The sequence below is a fragment of the Chiloscyllium punctatum genome, chromosome 17 (assembly GCF_047496795.1).
Source record: "Chiloscyllium punctatum isolate Juve2018m chromosome 17, sChiPun1.3, whole genome shotgun sequence".
Taxonomy (NCBI): Eukaryota; Metazoa; Chordata; class Chondrichthyes; order Orectolobiformes; family Hemiscylliidae; genus Chiloscyllium; species Chiloscyllium punctatum.
Genome location: NC_092755.1, coordinates 49,068,353 through 49,080,928, shown reverse-complemented (window position 1 = coordinate 49,080,928; position 12,576 = coordinate 49,068,353). Strand labels below are relative to the sequence as shown.

Sequence of the window (12,576 nt, the reverse complement as noted above, 5' to 3'; positions counted from 1 at the left end):
GAGAATTTGTGTGCATGAGAGGGAGAGAGTGTGTTTGTGCGTGCATGTGAGAGAGAGAGTGTGTGTGTGAGAGACAGATAGAGAGTGTGTGTGCGTGTGCATGTGAGAGAGAGTGTGTGTGTGCGAGAGTGAGACTGTGTATGAGGGATTGTTGCTGAGTGTGAATGCAAGGGAGCTGCAGAAATGCGGAATTGCATTTTGTGTCTGCAGAAGAGCAAGGTGACTAATTGTACAGAGTGAGAAAGACATCTGGAAGGAGATCTGCAGCAGCTTGTCAGGATGGCTGAGTGGTCTAAGGCGCCAAACTCAAGGAGTGTTAGTCCTTGCTCTGCATCTGGGCTTGTGAATTCTGGTCCCTTTCTAGGGGCGTGGGTTCAAATCCCACTCCTGACATTCTTCCCTTTTCCCCAAACAAACCTTCCCACACCCACACACTGCCCCCACATTTCACAGCTTCTTGGAGAGGAGTCGCTCCCCCTTCACAAAGATGGAAGAGTCCAACCTGTCACTATCAAAGAGAAGGCTGAGGCTTTTACAACAATCTTCAGCCGCAAGTGCCCACCGGATGATCTTACTCAGTCTCCCCCTGTGCTCCCCACCATCACAGACACCATTCTTCCAACAATTCCATTCACTCCGTGTCAGATCAAGAGACACTGGACACTGCAAAGGCTCTGTGCTCTGGCACTGCTCCTGAAGGCTGCTACTCCACAACATGCCCTTCCTCCAGCCAAGTTCTCCCAGGACAGTGACAACACTGGGATCGACCTGGCCATGTGGGAAATTATCCAGGTATGTCCTGGACATAAAAAGCAGGACAAATCCAACTCAGCCAATTCCTCTCCCATCCATCTGTTCCCAATCCTCGGTAAAGTGATGGAAGGGCTCTCCAACAGTGCGATCAAGCAGCACCTGCTCAGTGACACCCAGTTTGGCTTCCCCCAGGGTCACTCAGCTCCTGACCTGATTGTGTTTGTGTGTGTGTGTGAGAGAGAGAGATTGTGTGTGTGTGTGTGTGAGAGATAAAGATTGTGTGTGTGCCTGTGAGTGTGTGTGTGTTTGTGTGTGTGTGTGAAGGAGAGAGCGTGTGTGTGTTAGCATGTGTTTGTGTGCGTGTGAGAGAGAGTGTGTGTGTGTGTGTGTGAGAGAGAGAGGTGTGTGTGTGTGTGTGTGTGTGTGTGTGTGTGAGATTGTGTGTGCCTGTGGGCGTGTGTGTGAGAGAGAGAGTGTGTGTTTGTGTGAAGGAGAGAGAGTGTGTATGTTAGCGTGTGTGTGTGTGAGAGAGAGTGCATATGTGTGTGTGAGCGCAAGAGAGGCAGCGTGTACATGTGTGTGTTTGTGTGTGTGAGAGTGAGAGAATGTGTGTGAGTATGTGTCTGAGAGTGTGTGTTTGTGTCTGTCTGCGTGTGTGTGAGTGAGAGTGTGTGTGAGAGAGAGTATGTATGTGTATATGTGTGTTTGAGAGAGAGAGGGTGTGAGTGTGTATATGAGTGTGTGGGCATGTGTGTGTGTGAGAAACAGAGAGGGAGAATTTGTAGGTGTGTTTGAGAGAGACAGAGTGTGTATGTGTGTGAGAGAGACAGAGTGTGCGTGTGTGTGTGTAAGAGAGAGTGTGCATGTGTCTTTGTGTGTGAGAGAGTGAAAGAATGTGTGTGTGTGAGAGAGAGTGTGTTTGAGAGAGAGAGAATGTGTGTGCGAGAGAGAGATTGTGTGTGTGTATGTGCGTGTATGTGTGTGTGTGAGTGAGAGTGGGTGCGTGTGAGAGAGAGAGAATTTGTATGTGTATGTCTGCAAGAGTGTGTTTGCGTGTGTCTGAGAGAGACAGAGGAAGAATTTGTTGGTGTGTGTGAGAAAGAGTGTGTGTGTGAGATAATGTGTGTGTGAGAGAGTGCGTGTGTCTGTGTGTGTGTAAGAGGGAGAAGTGTGTGTGTGTGAGTGAGAGTGTGTGTGTGAGAGAGACAGAGAAAGGGAGAATTTGTGTGCATGAGAGGGAGAGAGTGTGTTTGTGCGTGCATGTGAGAGAGAGAGTGTGTGTGTGAGAGACAGATAGAGAGTGTGTGTGCGTGTGCATGTGAGAGAGAGTGTGTGTGTGCGAGAGTGAGACTGTGTATGAGGGATTGTTGCTGAGTGTGAATGCAAGGGAGCTGCAGAAATGCGGAATTGCATTTTGTGTCTGCACAAGAGCAAGGTGACTAATTGTACAGAGTGAGAAAGACATCTGGAAGGAGATCTGCAGCAGCTTGTCAGGATGGCCGAGTGGTCTAAGGCGCCAGACTCAAGGAGTGTTAGTCCTTGCTCTGCATCTGGGCTTGTGAATTCTGCTCCCTTGCTAGGGGCGTGGGTTCAAATCCCACTCCTGACTTTCTTCCCTTTTCCCCAAACAAACCTTCCCACACCCACACACTGCCCCCACATTTCACAGCTTCTTGGAGAGGAGTCGCTCCCCCTTCACAAAGATGGAAGAGTCCAACCTGTTACTATCAAAGAGAAGGCTGCGGCTTTTACAACAATCTTCAGCCGCAAGTGCCCACCGGATGATCTTACTCAGTCTCCCCCTGTGCTCCCCACCATCACAGACACCATTCTTCCAACAATTCCATTCACTCCGTGTCAGATCAAGAGACACTGGACACTGCAAAGGCTCTGTGCTCTGGCACTGCTCCTGAAGGCTGCTACTCCACAACATGCCCTTCCTCCAGCCAAGTTCTCCCAGGACAGTGACAACACTGGGATCGACCTGGCCATGTGGGAAATTATCCAGGTATGTCCTGGACATAAAAAGCAGGACAAATCCAACTCAGCCAATTCCTCTCCCATCCATCTGTTCCCAATCCTCGGTAAAGTGATGGAAGGGCTCTCCAACAGTGCGATCAAGCAGCACCTGCTCAGTGACACCCAGTTTGGCTTCCCCCAGGGTCACTCAGCTCCTGACCTGATTGTGTTTGTGTGTGTGTGTGAGAGAGAGAGATTGTGTGTGTGTGTGTGTGAGAGATAAAGATTGTGTGTGTGCCTGTGAGTGTGTGTGTGTTTGTGTGTGTGTGTGAAGGAGAGAGCGTGTGTGTGTTAGCATGTGTTTGTGTGCGTGTGAGAGAGAGTGTGTGTGTGTGTGAGAGAGAGAGGTGTGTGTGTGTGTGTGTGTGTGTGTGTGTGAGATTGTGTGTGCCTGTGGGCGTGTGTGTGAGAGAGAGAGTGTGTGTTTGTGTGAAGGAGAGAGAGTGTGTATGTTAGCGTGTGTGTGTGTGAGAGAGAGTGCATGTGTGTGTGTGAGCGCAAGAGAGGCAGCGTGTACATGTGTGTGTTTGTGTGTGTGAGAGTGAGAGAATGTGTGTGAGTATGTGTCTGAGAGTGTGTGTTTGTGTCTGTCTGCGTGTGTGTGAGTGAGAGTGTGTGTGAGAGAGAGTATGTATGTGTATATGTGTGTTTGAGAGAGAGAGGGTGTGAGTGTGTATATGAGTGTGTGGGCATGTGTGTGTGTGAGAAACAGAGAGGGAGAATTTGTAGGTGTGTTTGAGAGAGACAGAGTGTGTATGTGTGTGAGAGAGACAGAGTGTGCGTGTGTGTGTGTAAGAGAGAGTGTGCATGTGTCTTTGTGTGTGAGAGAGTGAAAGAATGTGTGTGTGTGAGAGAGAGTGTGTTTGAGAGAGAGAGAATGTGTGTGCGAGAGAGAGAGAATGTGTGTGTGTATGTGCGTGTATGTGTGTGTGTGAGTGAGAGTGGGTGCGTGTGAGAGAGAGAGAATTTGTATGTGTATGTCTGCACGAGTGTGTTTGCGTGTGTCTGAGAGAGAGAGAGGAAGAATTTGTTGGTGTGTGTGAGAAAGAGTGTGTGCGTGAGATAGTGTGTGTGTGTAAGAGGGAGAAGTGTGTGTGTGTGAGTGAGAGTGTGTGTGTGAGAGAGACAGAGAAAGGGAGAATTTGTGTGCATGAGAGGGAGAGAGTGTGTTTGTGCGTGCATGTGAGAGAGAGAGTGTGTGTGTGAGAGACAGATAGAGAGTGTGTGTGCGTGTGCATGTGAGAGAGAGTGTGTGTGTGCGAGAGTGAGACTGTGTATGAGGGATTGTTGCTGAGTGTGAATGCAAGGGAGCTGCAGAAATGCGGAATTGCATTTTGTGTCTGCACAAGAGCAAGGTGACTAATTGTACAGAGTGAGAAAGACATCTGGAAGGAGATCTGCAGCAGCTTGTCAGGATGGCCGAGTGGTCTAAGGCGCCAGACTCAAGGAGTGTTAGTCCTTGCTCTGCATCTGGGCTTGTGAATTCTGCTCCCTTGCTAGGGGCGTGGGTTCAAATCCCACTCCTGACTTTCTTCCCTTTTCCCCAAACAAACCTTCCCACACCCACACACTGCCCCCACATTTCACAGCTTCTTGGAGAGGAGTCGCTCCCCCTTCACAAAGATGGAAGAGTCCAACCTGTTACTATCAAAGAGAAGGCTGCGGCTTTTACAACAATCTTCAGCCGCAAGTGCCCACCGGATGATCTTACTCAGTCTCCCCCTGTGCTCCCCACCATCACAGACACCATTCTTCCAACAATTCCATTCACTCCGTGTCAGATCAAGAGACACTGGACACTGCAAAGGCTCTGTGCTCTGGCACTGCTCCTGAAGGCTGCTACTCCACAACATGCCCTTCCTCCAGCCAAGTTCTCCCAGGACAGTGACAACACTGGGATCGACCTGGCCATGTGGGAAATTATCCAGGTATGTCCTGGACATAAAAAGCAGGACAAATCCAACTCAGCCAATTCCTCTCCCATCCATCTGTTCCCAATCCTCGGTAAAGTGATGGAAGGGCTCTCCAACAGTGCGATCAAGCAGCACCTGCTCAGTGACACCCAGTTTGGCTTCCCCCAGGGTCACTCAGCTCCTGACCTGATTGTGTTTGTGTGTGTGTGTGAGAGAGAGAGATTGTGTGTGTGTGTGTGTGAGAGATAAAGATTGTGTGTGTGCCTGTGAGTGTGTGTGTGTTTGTGTGTGTGTGTGAAGGAGAGAGCGTGTGTGTGTTAGCATGTGTTTGTGTGCGTGTGAGAGAGAGTGTGTGTGTGTGTGAGAGAGAGAGGTGTGTGTGTGTGTGTGTGTGTGTGTGTGTGAGATTGTGTGTGCCTGTGGGCGTGTGTGTGAGAGAGAGAGTGTGTGTTTGTGTGAAGGAGAGAGAGTGTGTATGTTAGCGTGTGTGTGTGTGAGAGAGAGTGCATGTGTGTGTGTGAGCGCAAGAGAGGCAGCGTGTACATGTGTGTGTTTGTGTGTGTGAGAGTGAGAGAATGTGTGTGAGTATGTGTCTGAGAGTGTGTGTTTGTGTCTGTCTGCGTGTGTGTGAGTGAGAGTGTGTGTGAGAGAGAGTATGTATGTGTATATGTGTGTTTGAGAGAGAGAGGGTGTGAGTGTGTATATGAGTGTGTGGGCATGTGTGTGTGTGAGAAACAGAGAGGGAGAATTTGTAGGTGTGTTTGAGAGAGACAGAGTGTGTATGTGTGTGAGAGAGACAGAGTGTGCGTGTGTGTGTGTAAGAGAGAGTGTGCATGTGTCTTTGTGTGTGAGAGAGTGAAAGAATGTGTGTGTGTGAGAGAGAGTGTGTTTGAGAGAGAGAGAATGTGTGTGCGAGAGAGAGAGAATGTGTGTGTGTATGTGCGTGTATGTGTGTGTGTGAGTGAGAGTGGGTGCGTGTGAGAGAGAGAGAATTTGTATGTGTATGTCTGCACGAGTGTGTTTGCGTGTGTCTGAGAGAGAGAGAGGAAGAATTTGTTGGTGTGTGTGAGAAAGAGTGTGTGCGTGAGATAGTGTGTGTGTGTAAGAGGGAGAAGTGTGTGTGTGTGAGTGAGAGTGTGTGTGTGAGAGAGACAGAGAAAGGGAGAATTTGTGTGCATGAGAGGGAGAGAGTGTGTTTGTGCGTGCATGTGAGAGAGAGAGTGTGTGTGTGAGAGACAGATAGAGAGTGTGTGTGCGTGTGCATGTGAGAGAGAGTGTGTGTGTGCGAGAGTGAGACTGTGTATGAGGGATTGTTGCTGAGTGTGAATGCAAGGGAGCTGCAGAAATGCGGAATTGCATTTTGTGTCTGCACAAGAGCAAGGTGACTAATTGTACAGAGTGAGAAAGACATCTGGAAGGAGATCTGCCGCAGCTTGTCAGGATGGCCGAGTGGTCTAAGGCGCCAGACTCAAGGAGTGTTAGTCCTTGCTCTGCATCTGGGTTTGTGAATTCTGGTCCCTTTCTAGGGGCGTGGGTTCAAATCCCACTCCTGACATTCTTCCCTTTTCCCCAAACAAACCTTCCCACACCCACACACTGCCCCCACATTTCACAGCTTCTTGGAGAGGAGTCGCTCCCCCTTCACAAAGATGGAAGAGTCCAACCTGTCACTATCAAAGAGAAGGCTGAGGCTTTTACAACAATCTTCAGCCGCAAGTGCCCACCGGATGATCTTACTCAGTCTCCCCCTGTGCTCCCCACCATCACAGACACCATTCTTCCAACAATTCCATTCACTCCGTGTCAGATCAAGAGACACTGGACACTGCAAAGGCTCTGTGCTCTGGCACTGCTCCTGAAGGCTGCTACTCCACAACATGCCCTTCCTCCAGCCAAGTTCTCCCAGGACAGTGACAACACTGGGATCGACCTGGCCATGTGGGAAATTATCCAGGTATGTCCTGGACATAAAAAGCAGGACAAATCCAACTCAGCCAATTCCTCTCCCATCCATCTGTTCCCAATCCTCGGTAAAGTGATGGAAGGGCTCTCCAACAGTGCGATCAAGCAGCACCTGCTCAGTGACACCCAGTTTGGCTTCCCCCAGGGTCACTCAGCTCCTGACCTGATTGTGTTTGTGTGTGTGTGTGAGAGAGAGAGATTGTGTGTGTGTGTGTGTGAGAGATAAAGATTGTGTGTGTGCCTGTGAGTGTGTGTGTGTTTGTGTGTGTGTGTGAAGGAGAGAGCGTGTGTGTGTTAGCATGTGTTTGTGTGCGTGTGAGAGAGAGTGTGTGTGTGTGTGTGTGAGAGAGAGAGGTGTGTGTGTGTGTGTGTGTGTGTGTGTGTGAGATTGTGTGTGCCTGTGGGCGTGTGTGTGAGAGAGAGAGTGTGTGTTTGTGTGAAGGAGAGAGAGTGTGTATGTTAGCGTGTGTGTGTGTGAGAGAGAGTGCATGTGTGTGTGTGAGCGCAAGAGAGGCAGCGTGTACATGTGTGTGTTTGTGTGTGTGAGAGTGAGAGAATGTGTGTGAGTATGTGTCTGAGAGTGTGTGTTTGTGTCTGTCTGCGTGTGTGTGAGTGAGAGTGTGTGTGAGAGAGAGTATGTATGTGTATATGTGTGTTTGAGAGAGAGAGGGTGTGAGTGTGTATATGAGTGTGTGGGCATGTGTGTGTGTGAGAAACAGAGAGGGAGAATTTGTAGGTGTGTTTGAGAGAGACAGAGTGTGTATGTGTGTGAGAGAGACAGAGTGTGCGTGTGTGTGTGTAAGAGAGAGTGTGCATGTGTCTTTGTGTGTGAGAGAGTGAAAGAATGTGTGTGTGTGAGAGAGAGTGTGTTTGAGAGAGAGAGAATGTGTGTGCGAGAGAGAGATTGTGTGTGTGTATGTGCGTGTATGTGTGTGTGTGAGTGAGAGTGGGTGCGTGTGAGAGAGAGAGAATTTGTATGTGTATGTCTGCAAGAGTGTGTTTGCGTGTGTCTGAGAGAGACAGAGGAAGAATTTGTTGGTGTGTGTGAGAAAGAGTGTGTGTGTGAGATAATGTGTGTGTGAGAGAGTGCGTGTGTCTGTGTGTGTGTAAGAGGGAGAAGTGTGTGTGTGTGAGTGAGAGTGTGTGTGTGAGAGAGACAGAGAAAGGGAGAATTTGTGTGCATGAGAGGGAGAGAGTGTGTTTGTGCGTGCATGTGAGAGAGAGAGTGTGTGTGTGAGAGACAGATAGAGAGTGTGTGTGCGTGTGCATGTGAGAGAGAGTGTGTGTGTGCGAGAGTGAGACTGTGTATGAGGGATTGTTGCTGAGTGTGAATGCAAGGGAGCTGCAGAAATGCGGAATTGCATTTTGTGTCTGCACAAGAGCAAGGTGACTAATTGTACAGAGTGAGAAAGACATCTGGAAGGAGATCTGCAGCAGCTTGTCAGGATGGCCGAGTGGTCTAAGGCGCCAGACTCAAGGAGTGTTAGTCCTTGCTCTGCATCTGGGCTTGTGAATTCTGGTCCCTTTCTAGGGGCGTGGGTTCAAATCCCACTCCTGACATTCTTCCCTTTTCCCCAAACAAACCTTCCCACACCCACACACTGCCCCCACATTTCACAGCTTCTTGGAGAGGAGTCGCTCCCCCTTCACAAAGATGGAAGAGTCCAACCTGTCACTATCAAAGAGAAGGCTGAGGCTTTTACAACAATCTTCAGCCGCAAGTGCCCACCGGATGATCTTACTCAGTCTCCCCCTGTGCTCCCCACCATCACAGACACCATTCTTCCAACAATTCCATTCACTCCGTGTCAGATCAAGAGACACTGGACACTGCAAAGGCTCTGTGCTCTGGCACTGCTCCTGAAGGCTGCTACTCCACAACATGCCCTTCCTCCAGCCAAGTTCTCCCAGGACAGTGACAACACTGGGATCGACCTGGCCATGTGGGAAATTATCCAGGTATGTCCTGGACATAAAAAGCAGGACAAATCCAACTCAGCCAATTCCTCTCCCATCCATCTGTTCCCAATCCTCGGTAAAGTGATGGAAGGGCTCTCCAACAGTGCGATCAAGCAGCACCTGCTCAGTGACACCCAGTTTGGCTTCCCCCAGGGTCACTCAGCTCCTGACCTGATTGTGTTTGTGTGTGTGTGTGAGAGAGAGAGATTGTGTGTGTGTGTGTGTGAGAGATAAAGATTGTGTGTGTGCCTGTGAGTGTGTGTGTGTTTGTGTGTGTGTGTGTGAAGGAGAGAGCGTGTGTGTGTTAGCATGTGTTTGTGTGCGTGTGAGAGAGAGTGTGTGTGTGTGTGTGAGAGAGAGAGGTGTGTGTGTGTGTGTGATTGTGTGTGCCTGTGGGCGTGTGTGTGAGAGAGAGAGTGTGTGTTTGTGTGAAGGAGAGAGAGTGTGTATGTTAGCGTGTGTGTGTGTGTGAGAGAGAGTGCATGTGTGTGTGTGAGCGCAAGAGAGGCAGCGTGTACGTGTGTGTGTTTGTGTGTGTGAGAGTGAGAGAATGTGTGTGAGTATGTGTCTGAGAGTGTGTGTTTGTGTCTGTCTGCGTGTGTGTGAGTGAGAGTGTGTGTGAGAGAGAGTATGTATGTGTATATGTGTGTTTGAGAGAGAGAGGGTGTGAGTGTGTATATGAGTGTGTGGGCATGTGTGTGTGTGAGAAACAGAGAGGGAGAATTTGTAGGTGTGTTTGAGAGAGACAGAGTGTGTATGTGTGTGAGAGAGACAGAGTGTGCGTGTGTGTGTGTAAGAGAGAGTGTGCATGTGTCTTTGTGTGTGAGAGAGTGAAAGAATGTGTGTGTGTGAGAGAGAGTGTGTTTGAGAGAGAGAGAATGTGTGTGCGAGAGAGAGAGAATGTGTGTGTGTATGTGCGTGTATGTGTGTGTGTGAGTGAGAGTGGGTGCGTGTGAGAGAGAGAGAATTTGTATGTGTATGTCTGCAAGAGTGTGTTTGCGTGTGTCTGAGAGAGAGAGAGGAAGAATTTGTTGGTGTGTGTGAGAAAGAGTGTGTGCGTGAGATAGTGTGTGTGTGTAAGAGGGAGAAGTGTGTGTGTGTGAGTGAGAGTGTGTGTGTGAGAGAGACAGAGAAAGGGAGAATTTGTGTGTATGAGAGGGAGAGAGTGTGTTTGTGCGTGCATGTGAGAGAGAGAGTGTGTGTGTGAGAGACAGATAGAGAGTGTGTGTGCGTGTGCATGTGAGAGAGAGTGTGTGTGTGCGAGAGTGAGACTGTGTATGAGGGATTGTTGCTGAGTGTGAATGCAAGGGAGCTGCAGAAATGCGGAATTGCATTTTGTGTCTGCAGAAGAGCAAGGTGACTAATTGTACAGAGTGAGAAAGACATCTGGAAGGAGATCTGCAGCAGCTTGTCAGGATGGCCGAGTGGTCTAAGGCGCCAAACTCACGGAGTGTTAGTCCTTGCTCTGCATCTGGGCTTGTGAATTCTGGTCCCTTTCTAGGGGCGTGGGTTCAAATCCCACTCCTGACATTCTTCCCTTTTCCCCAAACAAACCTTCCCACACCCACACACTGCCCCCACATTTCACAGCTTCTTGGAGAGGAGTCGCTCCCCCTTCACAAAGATGGAAGAGTCCAACCTGTCACTATCAAAGAGAAGGCTGAGGCTTTTACAACAATCTTCAGCCGCAAGTGCCCACCGGATGATCTTACTCAGTCTCCCCCTGTGCTCCCCACCATCACAGACACCATTCTTCCAACAATTCCATTCACTCCGTGTCAGATCAAGAGACACTGGACACTGCAAAGGCTCTGTGCTCTGGCACTGCTCCTGAAGGCTGCTACTCCACAACATGCCCTTCCTCCAGCCAAGTTCTCCCAGGACAGTGACAACACTGGGATCGACCTGGCCATGTGGGAAATTATCCAGGTATGTCCTGGACATAAAAAGCAGGACAAATCCAACTCAGCCAATTCCTCTCCCATCCATCTGTTCCCAATCCTCGGTAAAGTGATGGAAGGGCTCTCCAACAGTGCGATCAAGCAGCACCTGCTCAGTGACACCCAGTTTGGCTTCCCCCAGGGTCACTCAGCTCCTGACCTGATTGTGTTTGTGTGTGTGTGTGAGAGAGAGAGATTGTGTGTGTGTGTGTGTGAGAGATAAAGATTGTGTGTGTGCCTGTGAGTGTGTGTGTGTGTGTGTGAAGGAGAGAGCGTGTGTGTGTTAGCATGTGTTTGTGTGCGTGTGAGAGAGAGTGTGTGTGTGTGTGTGAGAGAGAGAGGTGTGTGTGTGTGTGTGATTGTGTGTGCCTGTGGGCGTGTGTGTGAGAGAGAGAGTGTGTGTTTGTGTGAAGGAGAGAGAGTGTGTATGTTAGCGTGTGTGTGTGTGTGAGAGAGAGTGCATGTGTGTGTGTGAGCGCAAGAGAGGCAGCGTGTACGTGTGTGTGTTTGTGTGTGTGAGAGTGAGAGAATGTGTGTGAGTATGTGTCTGAGAGTGTGTGTTTGTGTCTGTCTGTGTGTGTGTGAGTGAGAGTGTGTGTGTGAGAGAGACAGAGAAAGGGAGAATTTGTGTGTATGAGAGGGAGAGAGTGTGTTTGTGCGTGCATGTGAGAGAGAGAGTGTGTGTGTGAGAGACAGATAGAGAGTGTGTGTGCGTGTGCATGTGAGAGAGAGTGTGTGTGTGCGAGAGTGAGACTGTGTATGAGGGATTGTTGCTGAGTGTGAATGCAAGGGAGCTGCAGAAATGCGGAATTGCATTTTGTGTCTGCAGAAGAGCAAGGTGACTAATTGTACAGAGTGAGAAAGACATCTGGAAGGAGATCTGCAGCAGCTTGTCAGGATGGCCGAGTGGTCTAAGGCGCCAGACTCAAGGAGTGTTAGTCCTTGCTCTGCATCTGGGCTTGTGAATTCTGGTCCCTTTCTAGGGGCGTGGGTTCAAATCCCACTCCTGACATTCTTCCCTTTTCCCCAAACAAACCTTCCCACACCCACACACTGCCCCCACATTTCACAGCTTCTTGGAGAGGAGTCGCTCCCCCTTCACAAAGATGGAAGAGTCCAACCTGTCACTATCAAAGAGAAGGCTGAGGCTTTTACAACAATCTTCAGCCGCAAGTGCCCACCGGATGATCTTACTCAGTCTCCCCCTGTGCTCCCCACCATCACAGACACCATTCTTCCAACAATTCCATTCACTCCGTGTCAGATCAAGAGACACTGGACACTGCAAAGGCTCTGTGCTCTGGCACTGCTCCTGAAGGCTGCTACTCCACAACATGCCCTTCCTCCAGCCAAGTTCTCCCAGGACAGTGACAACACTGGGATCGACCTGGCCATGTGGGAAATTATCCAGGTATGTCCTGGACATAAAAAGCAGGACAAATCCAACTCAGCCAATTCCTCTCCCATCCATCTGTTCCCAATCCTCGGTAAAGTGATGGAAGGGCTCTCCAACAGTGCGATCAAGCAGCACCTGCTCAGTGACACCCAGTTTGGCTTCCCCCAGGGTCACTCAGCTCCTGACCTGATTGTGTTTGTGTGTGTGTGTGAGAGAGAGAGATTGTGTGTGTGTGTGTGTGAGAGATAAAGATTGTGTGTGTGCCTGTGAGTGTGTGTGTGTTTGTGTGTGTGTGTGAAGGAGAGAGCGTGTGTGTGTTAGCATGTGTTTGTGTGCGTGTGAGAGAGAGTGTGTGTGTGTGTGAGAGAGAGAGGTGTGTGTGTGTGTGTGTGTGTGTGTGTGTGTGAGATTGTGTGTGCCTGTGGGCGTGTGTGTGAGAGAGAGAGTGTGTGTTTGTGTGAAGGAGAGAGAGTGTGTATGTTAGCGTGTGTGTGTGTGAGAGAGAGTGCATGTGTGTGTGTGAGCGCAAGAGAGGCAGCGTGTACATGTGTGTGTTTGTGTGTGTGAGAGTGAGAGAATGTGTGTGAGTATGTGTCTGAGAGTGTGTGTTTGTGTCTGTCTGCGTGTGTGTGAG

The 12,576-nt window shown here is 49.6% G+C and overlaps 7 non-coding genes across 7 annotated transcripts; all 7 read left to right on the top strand.

The window, feature by feature from the left end:
- The first annotated feature begins 273 nt into the window (after positions 1-273).
- trnal-caa (transfer RNA leucine (anticodon CAA)) lies at positions 274-393 on the top strand. The gene is made up of 2 exons: positions 274-311; positions 348-393. It is a non-coding gene; the product is annotated as a tRNA-Leu (tRNA).
- A 1,849-nt stretch (positions 394-2,242) lies between these two features.
- Positions 2,243-2,362, top strand: trnal-caa (transfer RNA leucine (anticodon CAA)). Its single transcript has 2 exons — positions 2,243-2,280; positions 2,317-2,362. It is a non-coding gene; the product is annotated as a tRNA-Leu (tRNA).
- A 1,819-nt stretch (positions 2,363-4,181) lies between these two features.
- trnal-caa (transfer RNA leucine (anticodon CAA)) lies at positions 4,182-4,301 on the top strand. Its single transcript has 2 exons — positions 4,182-4,219; positions 4,256-4,301. It is a non-coding gene; the product is annotated as a tRNA-Leu (tRNA).
- Positions 4,302-6,120: 1,819 nt separating this feature from the next.
- Positions 6,121-6,240, top strand: trnal-caa (transfer RNA leucine (anticodon CAA)). The gene is made up of 2 exons: positions 6,121-6,158; positions 6,195-6,240. It is a non-coding gene; the product is annotated as a tRNA-Leu (tRNA).
- Positions 6,241-8,087: 1,847 nt separating this feature from the next.
- trnal-caa (transfer RNA leucine (anticodon CAA)) lies at positions 8,088-8,207 on the top strand. The gene is made up of 2 exons: positions 8,088-8,125; positions 8,162-8,207. It is a non-coding gene; the product is annotated as a tRNA-Leu (tRNA).
- Positions 8,208-10,016: 1,809 nt separating this feature from the next.
- On the top strand, positions 10,017-10,136 carry trnav-cac (transfer RNA valine (anticodon CAC)). The gene is made up of 2 exons: positions 10,017-10,054; positions 10,091-10,136. It is a non-coding gene; the product is annotated as a tRNA-Val (tRNA).
- A 1,302-nt stretch (positions 10,137-11,438) lies between these two features.
- trnal-caa (transfer RNA leucine (anticodon CAA)) lies at positions 11,439-11,558 on the top strand. The gene is made up of 2 exons: positions 11,439-11,476; positions 11,513-11,558. It is a non-coding gene; the product is annotated as a tRNA-Leu (tRNA).
- Positions 11,559-12,576: the final 1,018 nt, after the last annotated feature.